Here is a 17,205-nt window from a genome sequence, read left to right as displayed (position 1 = left end):
CCCCGCCCCGCCCAGCCGCCGGCCCCGCTCGCTCGCTCGCAGCTCTGCCCTCCGCGCCGGACCGACTACTCGCCCGGGACCCGAGATGCCCAACTCCACCGCGCCCCAAAGGTCGCCTCCCGAGTCTCGCTACAGGTACACGCGTGGCCCAAACACCTCACCTGGCCCGGGAAGTCGNGCCGGCAGCGCGCGGCTCCCGGCTCCTCGCCGGCCGGCTCTGCGCGCTAACCTCTGGGCGCGCCGAGGCCACGGCAGGGCACTTACTTGGCACTCGCTTTGGTGCGTGCAGGTCGTCGCGGTGTTCACTTGGGTTTTCAAACAAGTTTCAGGGAGGAAGAAGGAGGCAAAAAAAAAAAAATCCAATTATGCAAATAGGCTCCGGACTGGGAGGCGCGCGCTGGATCTGACGCGGCTACTGTACGAGTTCACGGAGCAGCTCCGGGCCGGGCAGATTTATGCGGGCGCGTCACGGCTACGCCAGGTCCCGCCGCCGGAGCATCTCGAAGTTAATTAAAGCGGTAATGTCCACTTTCCCAGCGACCCTCCGTGAGCGGGTTTACTGTTTCACGGTCCAGCCCGACCCGGGCGAGGGCGGGGGCGCTTTTCCCCACGCCTCTCGTCCTTCCCTCTTCTTGCTGCCCCTCTTTTTCCTCTTTCTCTCCCCCCCTTATTTTCCTCTCTTTCGTCTCTTTAAGTCGCCTGCCTTCCACTCAGTGAACAATGAACAAAGATGTGAGTGATGGGAAAAGATCGCCCCCTCCCAACCCCAGCAGTGAGCAAAGCCGGTCTTAAAGTAAAAACCCAGTTGCGAATATCAAACTGGGAAAGAAAACAGTGCGTTCCCACTCTGCCCCCTCCGTACCCACACACGCACGCACGCACGCTCACCCCACCCCAAGTTCACCTAAGCCCTGGCAGGGGGCGGGGGCGCCAAGGCCAGGGCTCCAGGGGCTCCCCAACTCGCCGGAGACACCCGGGACGCGAGAGACTNGACCTGAAGGCCAGGACGCCGCGCAGCCGCGGTATTTTCTGCTAAAGTGAAAACGAAGGCGGCTGACAAATCACGTCTCCTGTGAGGCACTCGTTAGACATAACAATATCCGGCAAACAAAACCCAGCCGCGGCGGAGACCGGCGCGCGGGGCTGGGACCCCGCCCTGCCCCTCCTCGGCCCCCAGCCCCTTGCCACTGCCCCGCCGTCCTTACCCAACCCCCAAAGGATCGGGGGCTGTGTCCAGGTTGGCCAGGAAGGCGGGCAGCAGGGACGCTCACAATACAGAGTGAAGGGAGGAGGGGGCAGACAACTTTCCACCTGTCCCCAAAGAAAGCCTCGCTGGAGTTTCCTCGGAATAGTTAAAAGGAGAGGGGGTGGGGACAGATCTCTCTGCCTCGCATCCCTTTTTTTTTTAATCTAACTTCTCGGCGCCTGCGTTTCCACCTTCCGCTTCACGTACATCCATCTATATAGAGATATCTATATTTTAAATTATTTGCAAAACTGCAACAGATGGGCGCGTCGAGATCTGGACACTTTCCTACTCATCATCAAAGAAAAGCTCCCCCCCCTTTTTTTTTTGCCTAAAATACATCCTGATCCCGCCTACGACTGTTTTCCTCAATTCCTGATCTTCAAAAAATAATGTCTTGAAGCAAACAGAAAGGTTTATCACAAAGATCATTCTCCCCCCAGTCACACATCTGGGCTAGTGGATCTGTTCCCCCAAACTGCACTCTTCCCAGACGCCCCCAGCCTTCTATCTCCTCCGCCTTCCAGAGGCCCCCACGCCCGCACCCCCTCACTCCCACTGGCCTCGTTTCTCCAGCCCTGGGCTGGCCGGCTCACTTCCCTCCATAAACCTGTTACTTATTTCTCTCTTTATTTGTATCTTTGGCCCCGGGCTTGGCCCCAGGGCCTGGCCTGGGCTGGGGCAGGTGCTGCAGACGCCTGCCTGTGCTTGCAGGCGACGTGGCCTTTCCTGGGGTCGCGGGTTCGGACCCTGGCACCCCGACCTTGGCCTCGCCCGGCTCTCGGGCCACAGGAGGCCAATGAAAACACAAAATGGCAGGTCTCAGCGGCCCTTGGCTCCCGCAAGTTTGACACACTGTAAGCATCATTTAACTTTGATTANGAAAGAAATGATTACAAATTAGCCTCTCTCCCCCCCGGCGGCGGGGCCAGAATCCCGCTGCGAGCCGCGAAGGGAGAAAGGGAGCGAGGGGCGCCCGAGTCTCCGGCACAGGAGAAAATGGGGAAAGTCACTTGAGCAGAAGTTTCCGCGGCCCCAGCCTCCCCCTCCACACACGACTCCCCCCANTGAAACGCGGGCGTCGGGAGCAAACTCGGGCACGTAAACGGAGCGTTGTAAAAGATTGTGTTCAATGAATAATGAAACATGTCCACATGATTGACTTGATCATTTTCCGGGGCTGAGGGGGGACGGGCGCCCTGCTCGCGAGCCTCGCTCGCCCACTCGGCAGAGCCCTGTGAACTGTTCCCAGCCCAGCCGGGGCAGGGCGGGCTCGATTTTCATCTGCCTCTTTTCAGCATCGCCCCGTTCATTGATACTCATCACCCAGCCCCAGCAGACATCCCCGTCCCCGGCTCGGCCTCCCCCTATCTGGTAGGTGAAATGCATTGTACCATTAAAAACGCTCTCCATTGTCGCCCTGGCATAATTCACAGCAACTAGATAGGTCTTGCGGCATTTAGCTTTGATGAGCCAGAGACTGAACCCTTGATATAATAATCTACAAAGAATGGTGTGTGATCGTCCATTTTTTCTCTCTGTCTAGCAACTAAGAAACCATTTAACACAGCGCAGCTTGCTTCTGACCTTGAGCTCATGTAAACACACTTATTAAAATCTATCTATTCTCCAAGAGCTACATTCTGATTGTCAGACTCGTTACTGAGACATATATCAGCCCCTTCGCTTGTCACTACTTTGCATTCCTGCCTTTGACTAAAGAATTTTTTATCCAGCCGAGAGGGAGAGAGAGATTGCCACAGAGGGAGAGGAGAGAGAGACGGAAAGGGGGAGAGGAAAAAGCTTAATTCTTACCTGCTCCTGAAACTATTTAAAGTCTGTTTCTTTTCTGGGGGGAAAAAAAAAAAAAAACTCCCGGGTGAATCTCGGTGGACAGCGGGACGCGGAGAATCAGTCACAGCCCGGGCGTTTAAGGGAGTCATCAGCGATCAAATGACGTTGATCCGCGCTGTAACCTTGTGGCGTATTTAATGTAAATAAGGCAGTTATGTTGCCAATCGCCGCGATACAAACACGAAGAGGTCCTCAGCCTCGCCTCCCGCGCCTGCCATTAGAGGCGACTTTATTTACAGACACTATTTAGGAGATCATGATAATTCTAAAACAATACTAGTGCCAAATGATTATGAAAATATGATTTTAATTAATCACGTAGTAGGCAAGGAAATTAGCATACGGTAATTAAACTTCGAGAAAAACGTCACGCAGTTTCTCTGCCTTATGGGTCCAGAATAATCATCACGCGGTGGGCTCCAGGACTTAATTATCAAACAAAATAACTTTTTTAAGGCAACTTTGCAAATGCTGGTCCTCAAGGCAAACGCTTTGGTAAATAATGTAAGGCGAGGTAACAAGGTAGAGATGTGAGTGATGCAGGAGGTTGGGTTTCTGTGAAGCAAGGAAGAGGGGGAAAGAAGGGGGGAAAAGCTGAATAATGCAATTATGGATTCTCTGTCCTAGAGTTGACAAAAGCTGGTGCCTCAAAAGCCTCTTTGTTATGGGATTATATAATGATCCTGGTGTCATTATGGGAAAAAAAGATTCAGTAATAATAATAAAAGAAGTATCCAGATACACCAATGAGGAGCTTGTTTTAAAGAAAAGACTCGCATGTGACATTGGGGCATGTTAATAGCAGAAAGACAGGATCCAAAAGAGTTGACAAATAATGGAGGAGAGAGGGAGGGTGAAAGGGAGGGAGGAAGGGAGGGAGAGAGAGAGAGAGAGGGAGAGAGAGAGAAAGAAAGAGAGAGGCCTGTGTTGCGCATGATTAAGAAGGGTTGGAGACAGATTGATTATTCAAAACGCCGAACCACAGGGACACTTAAAACATTGATTCAGGTGAGACTTGTTCTAGCCTGCCTGACTGAGTTCCTCTAAGATCACTGGCAGGTTTTAAACCAGGGCACCACAATACATAAACAGCAGAGATAAAGAAGAAGCAGACACAGCCTCCCCACCCCTCACCCCATCCTGTGGAAGGAGCCACTCAGTGGCAAAGGACCCTTGCAAGAGTGGGTTGAGGTACAGAAAACTTCACGCCAAGAGGAGCAGCCAGGCAGCCGGCTGGACTAGAGGCTCAGGTGCAGATGCAACCCAGCTGTCCCTGGCACCTGGCCTGGGCACCTCGCTGCCTAGGGTCCACTCCCGGATGCGCCCCGCGGGTGGGCACCCGGCCTGGTCACCCCTGCCTGCACCCTCAGACTCTTTCCTGAATACCCAGAGTGTTCTCAATCTATATCTGTCCATCATTTATCCATCTGTCTGTCTCTCTCTAGGATTTCGAGGAGTGAGAAAAGAGTGTTTCCCCCAACAGGCTAGTTCTATGAGATTCTTAAAGTCCACTCAAATCTTTGCAGTGGTGTTAAAAAACAATCCCCTGCCTACCCAAAAAAGTTTAGGAATTCAGTTTGCATCATCCAATCTGATGTGTCTGAAATTCTCTTTGAACAAATTCCAAAATACAAGGTTGTTTTTTTTTGTATAGAAATTAGCATCGCAATCACATCAATGATAGCACTATCTCTATGGGAATGATAGCCGGAGCCGTGGGGTGTTCTTTATTTCAATTCTTCGTGGATCAACTGATTATACTCTGTCGTCTTTTGAACCTGTTATTGTAAGTCAAGTGATTCTTTATAAGTGACAGCTCGGACAAAGAGGCGAGCAAGGCCGAGCAGGTCGAAAGGAAGTGGCCATATGGACTTGGAGAAAAGGCACTTTCTCCCCAAGAGAATGGGGGTGGCAGTCGCCTTTTAACCCTCAAGCCGCCGGCCCCCGCCTGGGCTGAGGGAGGCAGGGAGCCGGACCACGCGCCCTGGCACTGTCCTGGGGCCCTTCTTAGTGCCTATCTGGGGTGGTCCTGAACGGTGGCCTCCGGCCCGGGGCGCGTCTCCGAGGCCCGAGGTGGCCGCGGCCTTCGAAGGCCGCGCATCTCAGGAGGGCCGAGCTCCAGGCGACCTGCGGGACCTCGACTGGTGCGCACAGCGGCTCAGAGGCCGCAGAGATTTTGTGCGGCTCAGCGGGCCTGAGCCGACCGGGTAGCGACCACCTGGAGGCAGCGCCCCACGGCCTGAGCCCAACGGAGGATTCGGGCGAGGGGCAGGGGAGGGGGGGCGGAGGGGGCGAGGCGAGGGCGGGTTCGCTGGCGCCCCCTGTCGGCACCCGTGAGCTCTGCGCTCCCAGCGGACGCGCCCTGGCTGCCTTGGGGCTGCGCTGGGAGACCTCCCTGCGCAGCGGAGCTCCTTGCAGGTGGGAGTCAAGGTGAGAGATGAGGGACGCTGGACAATGACCAGAGGCCTGGTGTCCTCCAGAGACGGCAACTTGACGCCCACGTGCATCCCACTAAAGCACAGAACAGTCTCCTACCCCCATGTGTTTGGTGGCCACCCCTGTTTCTCCCTGTCCAGGATTTCTGGGCCTTTCCTCCCTTTTCCTCTAGCTCTGGCCCTCCCCCAAAGGCCTTTCTTCACTGACTTCCTCTCCTCTTTCTGAGACTTGGAGTACTTCTCAGGCCGCTGCCCAGCCTGGCAGGGCCTGGACCCCTGTGGCTGGAATTTCAGCAGAGACTCCCAGAGCCTCAGTGCATCCCTGCATGGGGAGTCCTGCACTCAAATCCTCACAGTCCTCTGGGTGGTCGGCCCCTCCTGCCACGCACGTGGGGACTCTGACCAGGGCTTTCCACTCCCCTGATGTCTTCTTCAGGATGACACCAGCCTTCTGACTTCTTGAAACCGATGGAAGTCATTGGGAACCTGTGCTGGCAAGTTAGGTGGTCGTGGGCAAAAACCAAGGTGGTAAGAGCAGTTCTCTGCTAACACCTGTTCGCGCTCAGAAGCACGGGCCTGGGGAGTTGAGCCATGTTGGAGTAGCTGAGTACCTTGTAACACCTGCTTGGCTTCTATGGGTGCCTCCTCTGAAAGTACTACTTCTCACACAGTAGATTGGTTCTGATCTCGTGCCTTGGATTACCAAAAGTGGCGGTGGCTCCCAAACTGTTACCCAACCACTGCTTTAGACTTGCACTTCTGCGACAACAGCCCTCGTTTTGTTTTTGTTTCTGTATTGCTTCACTTTCCCCCCACTCTTCTGCTCCTCATGACACTGCTTCTCACATGGTATCAACAGGTTAAAAACTAGTCATTGAAAGGGCCATTGGGGGGACGCCTGGGCAGCTCAACTGGTAAAGCATCCAACTTTGGTTCAGGTCAGGATCTCATGGTTTGTGAGTTCGAGCCCTGCCTGGGGCTCTGTGCTCTGCTGACAGCTCAGAGCCTGGAACCTGCTTCAGATTCTGAGTCTCCCTCTCTCTCTGACCCTCCCCTGCTCACTTGCTCTCTCTCTCTCTCTCAAAAATAAAGAAACATTAAAATTGTTTTAATTTAAAAAAAAAAAAAGAAAGAGCCATTACCTATGACCCAAAGAGGGAGGCACAAAAGGGAAAGGGTCCAGCTAGACTGCTTGAGCTTGGGAAAGGAGGGGTAGACCGGAACCAAGTTCCCCCACCCTGGACTCCAGTTTTCCCCACTCTACAAAGATACCCTCCAATGATCTGTAAAGCTCTTATGATCACAGAGAGTCAGTGGTCCTAGAAGAACTGGAGCCTCCTTCAAGTCTGCCTTCTTCAAGCAGAAGAAAGATGCTAAGAGATCTGTAGAGGCCCATATGTTTGGTGGGGAGGTGGTCTAGACACCTACAATGTCCCATCTGGATTCTCATGGAGAGTCCCTGCTTCTCAATTTCAGGTAGCCCAGAAAGCCATCACCACTGACCAGGTGCTCTCCTTTACTGGGAGGGGGGAAAGCCTGCCTGAGGCTCAGCCTTGAGGTTATCTTCCCCTCCTTGCATGGTTTTCTCTGCTGCTGAGGTCAGGCATCTCTCTCCATGGAGGTGACGGAGCAGCCTTCTCACCTCAGGGTGAATGAGCCTTCAAAGACTCCCCAGAGAGCAAGGTTCAGAAGTGTGCCTTTAGAGGTGAGAGAGGTGATCCCTGAATAAGAAGAAATCGGGAAGAACCTGACCTACATGGCGATTCTGCCATGAACTGCTGGTCCTTGGCCACGGAACCCCCACCCCCAGCAGATGCCAATCAGGCCCATCTTTACCTCCTCCAGTCTCCCCCCACACCTTTTTTTAAAATATAGTTTATTGTCACGTTGGTCCATATAACAGCCAGTGCTCATCCCAACAAGTGCCCTCCTCTATGTCCATCACCCATTTTCCCCTCTCCCCCCACCCCCATCAACCCTCAGTTTGTTCTTAGTATTTAAGAGTCTCTTATGGTTTGCCTCCTTCCCTCTCTGTAACTATTTTTTCTCCTTCCCCTCCCCCATGGTCTTCTGTTAAGTTTCTCCTGATCCACATATGAGTGAAAATATATGATATCTGTCTTTCTCTGCCTGACTTATTTCACTCGAGTTCTATCCATGTTGCTACAAATGACCAGATTTCATTCTTTCTCATTGCCATGTAGTATTCCATTGTATAGATAAACCACATCTTCTTTTCCATTTGTTAGTTGATGGACATTTAGGCTCTTTCCATGATTTGGCTATTGTTGAGAGTGCTGCTATGAACATTGGGGTATCTGCAAAACCCCCTTTTAAGCATACCCTTTAAAGACCTAGAAAGCCACTCTCCCAAAAGTTCCCCCCAAAAGTTGTACACCTCTCCTGGCTTTTCCAACAGAGGGAAGAAGTCAACATGGTAACATCTATTTGTCCTGGCAGAACACACCCGTTATTGCAGCAGGTGTCCCTGCCTTTCCTTCCCAACCTAAGGGCATCTGGCTAGGGACTCTGCTTCAGGTCCCAGCCCATCAGTAGAGCGTATCTCTCTGAACACTATAATTGGTTCAGGAATAGGCATGTGACCTAAACTGGTCCAATCAGAGTGAATCTTGTATTTTATTTTTAAATAAACATCAGTGAAGTGGTTGAGACGCTGGAGAGCTGTGGTCCCCATCCCCGTGTCAAGAGAGTAGAGCAGAGAACTTGCAGAGGCCACCAAGGAGGAGCCTGAGGATGGTGCCCACATAATAGATGGCAGAGCAGAAATGGAAAAATGGCCCTGCTTGTGTTAGGCCCTACATCTAGCCACACCTGAAACAAGTATCATCCTTGCATCTTTCCATTTTGAGAGCTGGTAAATTGCCATCCTTACCTTAATTCCATTTGCTTTGGGTTTTCTGTCACTTGCCACAGAATGAGGCCTGATACCGTCCACTCCTGATGAAAACAAGGAATACCTGGACCGGGGATCAGAAAACTCATAAACAAGACGGAGGCAACTTGTATGGGGCAGGGTGAGGGAGGGAGAAGCAGGGCTCCTGATGCTCTTCTCAGCAAAAGAGCAGCCAGCAAACTTGCCAGAATTCGCAAAGCTACAGGTGGGCCTTGCTTTGCATAATAGCTCTGTTCCAAAAAAGATGTTTGTAAATTGAATTTTTGTAAATTGAATCTGATTTACTGCATTGGGACAGCTAGTTATTTAAGGGATCTCAACAGACGCCTTTCATAAAGTGAATGGTTGTGTTTTGAAATAACAAATTAATGGTAATTTATTTATAATTGTAATTTTCCTACCTTGGTCATATATTTTAAAGAGGGACTAACCTGGATGTCTTTCATGGTGTCTTTGTATAAATTAGTCAAAGGACAAGAAAATTTGCTGAGCTCTACTGGCTACTGTTAGAAAACTGCATTCCTCCTACTTTGCAAGACTGGGGAGCTAGAATAACCTGGGTAAACACTGGACATTCACTTTGGGCCCTGCACTTATCTGTAACTGCCATCATCAACTTTGAGTTAGGCTTGGAGGGGTGGGGGACCATAAAGCTAGTGGACTTTCTGGCCAGAATGTGACTTGTGCCCTGTTTACCTGCACAGGAGTCAATGAAATAGCCAATAATCTCTAAATTTGGGGGTTTTTCAAGACTGCCAATTAAAACAAAGTATCAAGTTATGAAATAAAACTACCGGTGGGAATTTAAGAGCTAATTTTCTTCAGATGTTGATATCTTTATTATCCTCTTCCCATGCTTTAAATGTGTCTACCATGTAGCACACAGCCATGCTGTGGTCTCTGCTTTGTCAGAGGTCCACTTTTCAGGCCTAAGTTTATCTTGGGAAGGGGTATCACTTTTGTTTGCCGCTAGAAATGAAAGAGACCAAATATTGGGATAATGTAGTTTTCCAGAAAATGTTATAGCTAGCTTTTGGCTCATAGATGTGAGCTGGTCCACATACGCCCAGTCCAAGAATGATCCCCAGAGGTTCCCTGGGTAAATGCTGAGGTTTATCACCATCTGCAAGGAAGCAACTGGGAATCAAATGAGAATGGCCAAGTTAAGGCAAAAAATAAGTCCCTTGACTGGCCAACACTCACAATCCTGAGTGAGCCTCCCCAGCGTTTGCATAGGGCACAGACCATGGAGGTCAGAGTGGGCAGTGAGCCAGGGGGCGAGGAGGTTCATCCTGGGAAGTAACATCACTATGGAGACTTCATTTTTAATCTCAATTCCACCAAAAGGCTAAGTTGAGTCATATGAATCTTGGGGAATCAGAAAAGGAAGAGGAGAGGAGAGGAATGTGTTGAGGGTCAAATGTATGTTGATGGTACCAGGCTCCAAGTGGGGGACAAAGTTGGGGCACCTGAGTGGCTCAGTCAGTTAGGCATACAACTCTGGATTTTGGCTCAGGTCCTGATTTCATGATTCATGGGATCTAGCTCCATGTCAGGCTCAGGATTCTCTCTCTCTCACCATCTTCCCATCCCTTGCTCACTCTCTCTCTCCCCCACCCCCCATCTCTCTCAAAATAAATAACCTTAACTAAATAAATAGTTTTTTAAAAAGAGGATGACAAAGTTGAATCAGATGATGTCATTCAGGGGAGACGGGAGTAGCTCAAAGGCAGTGTGCTTGAATCCTTGGATTCTTGTAGGCTGTACTTGCACTTGCACCCACAGTTCTTGAGTGCTCTATTTTGAGTGCTCTAGAATCCCATGAGGGTTCTAGAATCCTCCAGGGTATCCTGCAGTCTATGCCTGGACTAGCAGAGTGGAGATTGGGGACTGGCACCGAAATGTATAGGAAGGCAAATATGAAACCACACTAAGTGACTGAGGACAAATTTATCCATTTGGGTGAGCATCTGAGACATAGTTATATCCACCCAGCTTAACCAGCCCTCCTCTGACTCTGAAAGTCCAATCTGTGGACCTGCCAAGGTTACAGCTGCCCCCTGAAGAAGTGTCATCTAAGACTCTGCCTGTGGGACTCCTCCTCCCCTCCAAGGCTAGGAGCTTCTAGAAGACAGACATCAAGCCCGCTTCATTGCTAGACCCTAGGCCTAGCCCAACCCCTGGCACAGTATGGGGTATGAGTGAAATTTGATAGAACTAATCAAGAAATTCGTTTTAACACTTAAATAATTCACACAATGTCAGGTACTTTTTTAAACCTTTTTTGACTTCTTGACTGAATGAATGAATACATGAAGACATGAATATGGTTGCTTAAAATGAGTTGACAGCACTAGAAATTAGTTTCTACTTTTAAGAATTAATGGATATTTTCTGATAGAAAGTAACCCTTGATGCATTTTAAAGAATAATTAGAAACATAAGAATGTACAAGGAAAATGATGATATATCTCCTTTAATGTCACCCTGTTAGCTTTTTGTGTATTTCCTTCCAAGAATTCTTCTCTACATATCACTTTTTTCACAACCTTTGAATCATTCTCTATAAGCAGTTCTATGTCTTGCTTTATTCTCTAACCTTTATTTTAAAAAAGACAACAGGCTTCAAATGGAGCCACTTGTGCTAAGCTCCACGTCATCAAACCAAGACCTAATAGCTAACCTAACTGCAGTTTCAACTTCCCCCAGAAATAAATCTTAAACTAATCGATGTGGAATTTCCTGGTCAGCAGTAGTGAGGTAATCTGCTGGATAGACTCCTTCCACCTTCCAAAGAAAGATGAGGTTTTCATTCTTTCTTGTCCCTGCTTCCTTCTGCCTATGAAAGTCCCTCGTTTTGTTCAGCTCCTTAGAGCTCCTTTCCTAGATGGGATGCAGCCTGACTCATGAATCATAAAGAAAGCCAATTAGGTTTTCAATACTTGATTGCATTTGTGTTTTTTTTTTAGATTTGGTGGCAGCAGTGGGACTGAAGGAGACTTCCAATAGGTTCAGGGACACCACAGGCATGATACCTGTGAACTCTTGAGTGTTCTGTCCTTCTCACCATTTCCAAGGGCTATGGGTCAGTTCCTCTGGGTTCTGAGCTCTGCTCTCTTTGTGTTGAGTTTCCAATCTAATTGGCTTTCCAGTATGTAACAATTCCCCTTTTGGAAACCCCGTCCAGTCCACAGTACTCACTTTTGGAGTCTTCTGGTTCAGCCCTTTCTCTCATCCCAAGCTTCACAGGAATTGCTGGTGGTATACACACAGGCTTCTCCTGGCCAGGACGCAGTAACATCTCTTGGGTACTGTCGATGCCTTAAGGGGCACCTGTTTTATTTGTCTTGTTTTGTGTAGATAAAGGATGTTGCTAATGCAAATCTCAGAAGTAGCTGCAAAATTGGTCACTCGCCTCCTAACCCAAAGACTCCTATGTTAGGATAAGCTGGTTGTGGAATGGGTTAGATGGACACTAGATCATGTGCCAAACTCAAAAAAATTCCCATGCAATGAGATACAACTATAAAATACCATACAATTCCCAATCGCAGAGGGACCTCCCTTTTGGGTGCTAGTTTGGCTCCAAGAGACCAAAAGGCTTAGCTGGAAAAAAAAGTAATAATAAAAATGGGATCTTTAAATACCAAAGAGCTGAGCATATCACCTTCCAACACACCTGCCTATTTTATGTCTAAGGACTATGGGTCTGGAAGCTGTAAATCTCTACAAAAAAACGGCAACATCTTACTAAAAGAAACCTGTTGTTACAACGGCTATTATGGGGAGTGTTCCAATTAGATAAGATCATTTAAGAAGTGCACTTGAAAGCAAGGACTCCCAAATCAAACAAACAGAATGGGGTACCTATTTAAATTGCATGCAGAAGCCTTCACAAGGGTTTAAAAATTCCAAAATAACTTCACTGAAAGACCTGTTGTAAAAAAATTAAAGACACAAGAGGCACCAAAAACAAGACTGTGACATTGTCCTAAGTCCTGCTGCTCCGCTCTATCCTCCTTTGAGCCTCATTCTACTAATCCTCTGCCTAAACCATCTTCCCACGGAGAAGAGACCACAAGACTCTTCTTAAACGGAGGTCCACCGAGTGTTGCCTTCAGCTACACTTGAAGCTAGCACCAAATGTAGACACCCCCATATCTACCTTCAAAGGGCTTCTCCCAGAGTTAATAGGACTCTAGGGGATCTTCTGGTAGACTACCATGTAGTTCCCTTAAACAGACAAGAGAAACTAAAATGTAATTGATGAAAAATATTGCCAAATTCTGGCAGATAGCAGAGCCTGCAGAGGGGACCCTGGGAAAACTGGCAGAAGCCACTGGAGAGTGAGATTTCTTACCGGAGCCCTCTCTCCCAGATCTCTGCCTATAGCACCCAGGAGAGTGAAATATCTTTTGCATCCTCTTTGAGAACTTTTCGCGTCCATGGATTTTTCAGTACTGCCAGAACTACTTACTGTTTCCAGCTAAAAACTGGCAAGATATTTAAAAGGAGTTGTAAGGACCTCTGTTGCCAGAAATTGGCCAGATATTCAGAGCCTGATTGAAATTATTTTAGGCTTTCTCCCCTAAGCTAAAATGAAACTATGTACCCAGAGGCAAAGATCATTCAAAACTTAGAAGGAAAAATAATTTAAATATCTTCACCACAAATATTGGTAAAAAGCTTAAGCCATCTGAGGAAGTAAACTTAACCTATTTCATCTACCAGAGAAACAATTTAGAGTCAACATTTTTATAACTAGTGAGTTTTGTACTACTGTATTTGATTCATAGCAGTAATTTTAAAATGGGAACTATAAGGTTTCTGTATCTGCCTGCCTCTGTGTGTGTGTGTGTGTGTGTGTGTGTGTGTGTGTGTGTGTTATGGATATGGGGTATTTTCTACCTCTGGGTAGTACTACTAAAATCAGTTTGTAAAAGAGACCTATTTAATTGGCTTGAAGAGAATTAAGCACTTACATGAATTAAGGATTTGTAGAATTCTCAGACATGTAATAGAAACTAACTCAAATGCTTTTCAGGTTCATGTAATCTGAGAAAATATTTGGTACTAAAGTTGATTTAAGTTTGTTGTTTGTTGGTTTAATTAAAATAGACATGTGTTTAGAGTTATCAACATCTAAAATAATGCAGACATACAACTTTTATTCTTACTGGGTTTAATATTCAAAGCGGTTCACGTTATCCCTGTTATAAAATTTGTCAGCAGGTAAAATGACTTGGTATAATCAAACCTCAATGAGTAATTAAATATAATTGTTGAGAACAAGTAAATTAAATAGATATAAGAAAGATAAAAGTTTTTAGGTAATTTTTAAAAATAGTTTCCCAAATCTCTTTGGTAACCTGAAACCTTAAAGTTTTGCTAAGTTAATTTAAATAATGGATAGTCATTAAATATCTAGATCATTTCCAAGTAAGATAAAACACACACAAAAAAAGTTACTAAAAATGGGCTTGTCCACATTTGACTTTCTCTACAGAGGAACTAAAGATATTTTGGATCTATTAGTAAACACGTTTTGTGCCATGCTGAGAAAATTACTATGAGAGAGAATACATTTCTGAAAATTATAAAAAGTATTTACTTATAAAATTTATGNAAATATTTTTTATTTTATTTATATAAAAATATAAAATATATAAAAAATAAAAATTCTAATATATATATTATGTATATATAATCAAAGCTACTGGAAATAATAAAGGAAACATCTTCATATGCAAGGAAATTAGGATGTGTGTTTTCAATAAAAGAAGGTATGACAAATGGAGATGGAATTTTTTAAATAAAAAAAACTAAGAAAGTGATATTTGTTCTAAAGTGAGATTGGTGGGGTGCCTGGGTGGCTCAGTCAGTTAAGCGGTTGACTTTGGCTCAGATCACAGTTTCCCAGTTTGTGGGTTCAAGCCCTGTGTCTGGCTCTGTGCTGACAGCTCAGAGCCTGGAGCCTGCTTCAAATTCTGACTTTCTGTTTCTCTGTCTCTCTGTCCCTCTTCTGCTCATTCTCTCTCTCTCTCTCTCTGTCTCTCTCTGTCTCTCTCTGTCTCTCAAAAATAAATAAACATTTAAAAAATTTAAAGAATAAAGTGAGGGGAAGGGGGACAATGCACATGGAAGAGGGCACTTGTTGGGATGAGCACTGGGTGTTATATGTAAACCAACTTGACAATAAACTATAAAAAAAAAGAATAAAGTGAGGTTGGTTATTTCAGAATGGGAAAGAGTAAAACACATAAGAAAAAAAATTGTAGAAGGTTTAATGGAAAAGGCATCTGGGGAAAGATATTTATATGTGGTCAGTCTGGTTAAGAATGAAATAAATTTATGCTTAAAAATGTGTTTTAATATAAAAAGTACACTCGTACAAAATTAGAATTGATTTTTCTCTCTGTTTAGAAGGCAAAGTTTTCTTGGACATTTGGTCTCCTTTTGGTAACAGATTGTGAAAGTTTATTTTTTTTTAATTTTTTTTAATGTTTTATTTATTTCTAGGAGAGAGAGAGAGAGAGAGAGAGAGACAGCGTGAGCAGGGGAGGGTCAGAGAGAGAGGGAGTCACAGACTCTGAAACAGGCTCCAGGCTCTGAGCTGGCAGTCAGCACAGAGCCCGACGCGGGGCTCGAACCCACAAACCGCGAGATCATGACCTAAGCGAAAGTCGGACGCTCAACCGACTAAGCCACCCAGGCGCCCCAGATTGTGAAAGTTTATTTACCTGTTAAGTAATCTGCCTAAAAAGCAGAAGTTTTTATGTCTTATCAAAATAATGTGTTGTGCTTTAACTTTATCATCATAAAGTTAACTCATAAAGTTAAAGTTAACTTAGTTATCATTGAACTCTCTATGGTTCAACAGAGAACTAAATATTGTCTCACAGTGAGCTATGATGCCATTTTGACCAAGTGTTTTTAAACTTTTTTATATTTTTGACAAATTTCCCAATATCAAATTCTAAATAAAGTCTTTCTGGCCCTGAAACAACTTTGGAACTTTTCAGATAGTATGAAATTGCTAAAGTCTAATATATCCTGGGCTAATGCTGTCATCATAAAGCCAGTTATCATTTTGCAATGTTAAGTGTCACAGAAAAAACTAAATTTCCTTGTCAACTCCATTGTAATCATCAAATCTTTAACAATGGGCATGTTTTATCTTTTGTCATTCATAGTTATTGTTTTACTCTGATGCTTTTGCAAACATGTTCCTGCAAAAGTGCTTCATCTTCAGTAAGATTCATCTGTAGGACTTTGCCAAGTACAGGCTTCTGATAACTTTAAGATCATAAAACTCGGGGCATCTGAGTGGCTCAGGTGGTTAAGCACCCGACTCTTGATTTCAGCTCAGGTCATGATCTCAGGGTTGTAAGATCAAGTCTCTAGACTCCATGCTGGGTGTGGAGCCTGCTTAATATTCTCTGTCTCCCTCTACCCCTCCCCAGCCTCTTCTCTCTCTCTCTCTCTTTTTCTCTCTCTCATTCAGCTTTCTCAGTTAACCAAACTGACTTGGATAAAAATTTCCAAAACAAATGGAAAACTGGATTCAAGAAGACTACTGAGGAGAATGATTATAATTTTAATGACTTTTTGTTTGAAAACATTACTGGTTACCTAATGTTTTGTTTTTCCAGATTTAAAGAACCATTTCTTTTAAGCTAAATTACAGCAATTACAGTATATTTTTGTAAAGAAAGATGAAACATTTACTTTTTCTTCCTACGTGATCCTTCTAGAATATGGAAACCTTTAAATTTCTTCATGGAAATATAGTTAGTTGTTTCCATAAATTCAATAATAATCTGTTCTTACAACAAGGCACAATTGGAAACATTGCCTATATTACCCAGGCTTATATTGGAATGGTATTGCAGGTAAAATATGATGGTGAGTCCTTGGTCTGCCTTACTGGCCTCTGGGGCTTTTAAGAGTTCAATCTAAGATTCCTTATGAAATGTTCCAGGAAAGCAGTCTTAAAAAAGAGCTTATATGATTAATCACTATTCTTGCTGCACTCATGTAAATAATCAGGCTATGTTTAATACAAATTAGTTTTACTGTGATTATCTTTGGGGGAAAAAATTGGGGTAATTGTAGAGGGAAAAATTATGCTCCACCTTTACAGATGTTAGATTCTAATCCTGTTAATTATCTTTGATGTTCTATTATACACCTGTAAACTGGACTCTATCTTGAATTCTTTTAGTTTCCTCAAATAAATATTTGGCTATGACTCTACAAACTGAAATTTCCAATGTCCTCCCACCCTCCAATTTGAAATCAGTAAGAACAAAGAGTTCCCTTAAATTTTGGAAAGGTCCTCCTCACTACCCATCTAGTAGCCAAACTTCAGGGACTAGAATCGTTAGTATACATCTCACAGCTAAAGAAGGCTCCACCTCACACATGGTCCTATACAGATGATGGAGGCCTCCCAAGCAAATTGATGAGGAAGAGAAGGAGCTGACATCAAGGCAGACTGCTTCCACCTAAGACATCTGATCAAGACTTCATACTTTAAACATGAAACCATTTTTCTCTTCTCTTTCTTTCCTTTACTTTGGCATTGACCTGAAAAGATAACACTATCATTTATATTTCCCAGGACATTACTAAGGAGGACTTTCAGAACATTAAATTAGCCACCCAAAACTCCAATTTCTTGTCCATGATGCTAGAAACACCTAGTCCATTTCCCTGTCTCATGTTAACAGCTCCAAAACCAGAGAATCTCGCAT

At 45.5% G+C, this 17,205-nt stretch overlaps 1 protein-coding gene across 2 annotated transcripts in view; it reads right to left on the bottom strand.

Annotated features, from left to right (window-relative positions):
- Positions 1-3,128, bottom strand: part of ZNF536 (zinc finger protein 536) — a 437,569-nt gene extending 434,441 nt beyond the window's left edge. For both annotated transcript variants that reach the window (XM_077754626.1, XM_077754627.1), the window contains exon 1: positions 3,062-3,128. The gene's annotated coding sequence lies outside the window, so the exon portion shown is untranslated. The remainder of the gene's footprint in view (positions 1-3,061) is intronic.
- Positions 3,129-17,205: the final 14,077 nt, after the last annotated feature.

This window comes from Crocuta crocuta, unplaced genomic scaffold (genome assembly GCF_008692635.1).
Source record: "Crocuta crocuta isolate KB4526 unplaced genomic scaffold, BGI_CrCroc_1.0 scaffold121, whole genome shotgun sequence".
NCBI lineage: Eukaryota > Metazoa > Chordata > Mammalia > Carnivora > Hyaenidae > Crocuta > Crocuta crocuta.
Note: the sequence above shows the minus strand (reverse complement) of the source record. Positions and strands in the feature narration are given on the sequence as shown.